This window comes from Nannospalax galili, unplaced genomic scaffold (assembly GCF_000622305.1).
Source record: "Nannospalax galili isolate Female #2095 unplaced genomic scaffold, S.galili_v1.0 scaffold261, whole genome shotgun sequence".
In the NCBI taxonomy this organism is placed as follows: Eukaryota; Metazoa; Chordata; class Mammalia; order Rodentia; family Spalacidae; genus Nannospalax; species Nannospalax galili.
This window is the reverse complement of record NW_008345226.1, coordinates 28,979-33,612: the sequence shown is the minus strand read 5'-3', so window position 1 is coordinate 33,612 and position 4,634 is coordinate 28,979. Positions and strand designations below refer to the sequence as shown.

The 4,634-nt window shown below is 38.9% G+C and overlaps 1 pseudogene across 1 annotated transcript; it reads left to right on the top strand.

Annotated features, from left to right (window-relative positions):
• Positions 1 to 428: 428 nt before the first annotated feature.
• On the top strand, positions 429 to 953 carry LOC103740739 (annotated as a pseudogene). The gene has a single exon (XR_607557.1). The product of XR_607557.1 is annotated as a peptidyl-prolyl cis-trans isomerase H pseudogene (transcript).
• Positions 954 to 4,634: the final 3,681 nt, after the last annotated feature.

Here is a 4,634-nt window from a genome sequence, read left to right as displayed (position 1 = left end):
TGGAGAGTTGACTCGGTGTTAAGAGCGCTTGCTGGAGTAATTCAGATCTCGGCATCCATGGTTGCGATGGTTGGAAGATCAAAAATGCCTGTAACTCCAGCTCCAAGGCATCTATGGGCACACACATACATGCACACACACACACAACTCACAAATAAATAAATAATAAACACATTAATCAGTTAATGTAAAAAGTTAAGGCCCCCGAGGACCTGCCCCTTCCTGAGAAGCTGTTGGAAGTTGATGGCTTCTGGGAGCTAGATAGTCATTGTCCAAAACTGTAACCTTTGATGAGTTACCTGCCCAGTAGATAACTCCATACCCTGTACCTATGACCGTCAAGCAGCTCTGATTGCACTCAGTGAGTCACAAAACAAAACAAAAACAAATACAAAACAAGATAAAACAAAAAACATGATAGCTTCTACTTCCAGGTCAGAGTTATGACAGTGGCAAATTCAAGCCCTGTCAACACTTTGGTGTTCTTTGGTGTCAGCATTGGCGGTCAGGAAGTGGGCCGCATGAAGATCGAGCTGTGTGCAGACGTTGTGCCTAAGATGGCCGAGAACTTTAGGCAGTTTTGCACTGGAGAATTCAAAGATGGTGATTCAATAGGATACAAAGGGAGAACCTTCCACAGGGTCATAAAGGATTTCATGAATCAGGGTGGAGCTTTTGTTAATGGAGATGGTACCGGAGTCACCAGTATTTACAGGGGGCCATTTGCAGATGAAAACTTTCAACTTAGACACCCAGCTCCGGGCCTGCTTTCCATGGCAAACAGTGGTCCGAGCACAAATGGTTGCCAGTTCTTTATCACATGGTCCAAATGTGATCGGCTGGATGGGAAGCACGTGGTTTTTAATGTTCCCACAGGCCCCAATAATAAACCTAAATTGCCCGTGTGGAGAGATGTAATCCAGACCTTTATTGAATTAGTGCCGCTGACCTAAAAGCCATGCGTGGATGGAGAGTATGGACTTTCCTTTCTTGGTATTTCTGGAACAAAACCTGCAAGAAAGGATTGCTCTTTGTCTTCAAGCTTCCCAGCAAGCCTGCAAACTTAATGAAACAGGCAAGGGCTTTGAGCCAAGCAGACCAAGAGAGCCCACTACTCTTAACTCTGGCTTTAGTCAAGCAATTAAATCTCTCAAACTGTAGTTTGTGCCTTTGCACAGAGATAGCACATAAAGGCCAGCAATGTGGCTCAGCAGGTAATGGCACTTGCCAGCCAAGCATGATTGTCTGAACTCACCACACAAACACGCACAATAAATAGATATAACTTTGAAAATTAGTATATACGGGGTTGGAGAGATGTCTCAACGGTTAAGAGCACTGACTGCTCTTGCAGAAGACTCAGGTTCGATTCCCAGCACCCACATGGCGGCTACAAACCGTCCTTAACTCCAGTTCCAGAGGAATCCGAAGCCTTCTTCTGATCTCTGCGGCACTGCATGACTCGGGTGCACTCACATGCAGGCAATACCCTCATACACATAAAATAAAAATAATAATAATTTTTTTAAAAAAATTGGTATATACGACACAGAGTTTAGATAGGTGAATAATAAGTGAGACAGTGTGCTGTGCCACACATCAGTTATTTTTCTTCTTGATTCTTGTGTAAAAGACATTTTCACTTGGCCCTTTGCATCACAGGATCCAAAGGTCTACTCCTTGAGGAAAAGATGATTAGGAATTGCTAGTATGTCTCACAGCCTGTCCCCTTCCTGTTCCTTTGAGATTTGTCTCTGTCTCCTCACTGACCTGACTGCCATTTTAGGTCTTCGCATTTGGGTGACACTCGTTCTCGAGTCTATAAATTGGACTGGCTCCTATGTTTACATTCTGCTATGGCCATGTTTGGTCAAGAGACCCTGCAAGAGTCACAGATTCACAACTTGTTTCAACTTTGGACTGTAAATAAAAGATTTTTTGTATGCCCAGCACTCGGGAGGCAGAGGCAGGTGGATCTCTGTGAGTTCAAGGCCAGCCTGGTCTACACAGTGAGTTCCAGGACAGCTGGGGCTATAGGGAGACCCTGTCTCAAAAAGACCAAAAAAAACATGATAGTGGGAGGAGGACTTGTTGAGAGCAGGGAAGGTAGGAGTGGGAGGCAAAGAAACAAGGGTGGGGTGAGTATGCCCAGAATGTGTTATATGCATATAGGGAATTATCAAAGAATAAATAATTTTTTTTAAAGTTAATGTCTTAACAATTTCTCAATATTAAAATCTTCATAAAACAAATTTTATTGATTATATAATATGCAATCATATGAATATAAAATAATTTCTTTAGCTATTATTTTGTTATCACTCCAAATCTCACTATACACTCTGAGTGACTACACTTAGGTGTTCCTGTGGATGATTTGTTATTATAAAATCATAAAACATAACTAAGGCAACACCCTTTAGTTTTGGATCTGTTAGATCACTGGAAAAAGCAAATAAGCAAAAACAAACAACAAAACACCCAGGAATGTTGAAGATCCCTGCCAGGTTAGTTGTCAGAAAAACTGTTGTGATATTTTAAAAATTCTACCAATAGTGTATAAAAGTACAAGGTCTCATAATTACAATACCGTTTCCATATTAACAGGAAAGATTTCTCTTATAATTTAAATTTGTAACATTTATTACCTATAGCAGCCAAAATATTTTCTGTCATGCGTAGTTCTTATATGAGTATTTTAATTCTTCAGTCTATTCTTTTTTACATTTTTATTTTCTAATTTATTCTTTTATAATTTCATCACATACGGACATAATGTACACATTCCCACCCATATCCACACACAATAAATACATATAATAAAATAAAAAAATTAAAGAAGTTAAAGAGTATACCAGAAAATGGAAATATCTGTACTCATAGATTGGCAAAGTTAATAGTGTTAATATGTCTATGAATTAATATTCACTTTAACCCCCATCAAAATCCAGTGACATTCTTCATAGAACTAGAAAAAGGACAATCTTAAAATTCTTATGGAACCTCACAAAATATATCAAATAGCCAAAGCAGTCCTTAACAGAAAAGATATTACTGGATACATCACAATGCCTAATATCTAATTGTATTTCTGAGCCATAATAACAAAACCAGCATGGTATTGGCACAAAGAATGGCATGTAAACAGATGGAGTAGAATAGAGGACCTGGAAATAAACCCATATAGTTACAAATAACTAAATTTTGACAAAGATATCAAAAACCATGTATTGGAGAAAATGCAGCCCCTTTGAATGGTGCCGAGAAAACAAAATTTCCACATGTAGAAGACTGATGCTAGATACATATCTCTGACCCTGCACAAAGATCAATTCAAAATGGATCAAAGACTTAAATATAAGACCTAAAAAATTGAAATCACTAGTGGAAAGCTTAGTGATAATACTTCAAGATAAAGGATTTCCTGGACAGGCATCTAGTAGCAGAGGAAATAATCCCAAGAATTGATGAGTAGGATTCCATAAAATTAAAAAGCTTTGGCACCACAAAGGAAACAGTCACAATGAAGGGACAAGCTGTAGAATGGGAAAATTATTAACTAGCTACATGATGGGTGAGAGAATAATGTTAGGGATGTACAAAGAATTTCAAAAGTCAAATATCAAAAAATCAGATCATCCAATCAATAAATTGGTTAATTAATGAAATAGATGGTTTGCAAGCAAAGAAATAAAATGGCCTATAATCACTTTTTAAAAATTGCAAGGTCTTTAGCCATCAAGGAAACACAAATTGAAATTGCTTTGAGATCTCATCTCACCCTAGTCAGAATGACTATTATCAGTCAAACTCATAACAATAAATGCTAGCGAGGGTATGGGAAAAGAGGAAGTTTTAATCAGTGCTAGAGGGAATACAAGCTTAAGGAGCCACTATAGGGATCAATATGGAGGTGCTGTAAAAAATGAAGACTAGAACCAGGATGAGATCCAGCTATACCACTCTGCGTGAAGGACTCCAAGCCAACACACCACTGAAACTGTTGCACATCCAGGTTTATTGCTGCACTATTCACAGTAACCAGGAAATGGCACCAGTGCAGATGGTCATGAACACATGAATGGCTAATGATAATATTGGGCTATCTCTCCCTATATGCTTCCCATCCTGAGCCAGGCTCCAGCTGCCTGCACTCTTCAAATTATCAACAACAGGATCTTCTGCTTTCCACAAGTGTCCCTTTGAGTCTTTCCTTATCCAAGGGCTTATCACAGGCCAAATTGAGGATTCATGACCTGTGGATAATCCAGTTATTTTTTTAATAATAACAAAAGATTGTCTGTCAAGATGGCACCAGAACACTGCTTTTCAATTCACGTAGAGTGACAAAATGTTTTTTTCTCTCTACCAGACTTGTCTGCTGGAGGAATCACTGTCTCAGCAAGCCTGCAATTGAATTTGAAGCATATGAGAACTGTGGGCTTCTTCTAATTTAAAGCATATGAGAACTGCCCAGCCTTCACCTGGCTTAACTTTTGGAAGGAGCTTCTGTTCTCCTCCTCTCCTGCCAGGGAACTGCAAGACTGTGACAGTGGTTGATTTTTCTCTTGGATATTACATCTTTATTTTTCTCTATTCTTTCTTGATATCCTTTCACTTCCATGATGGATTTT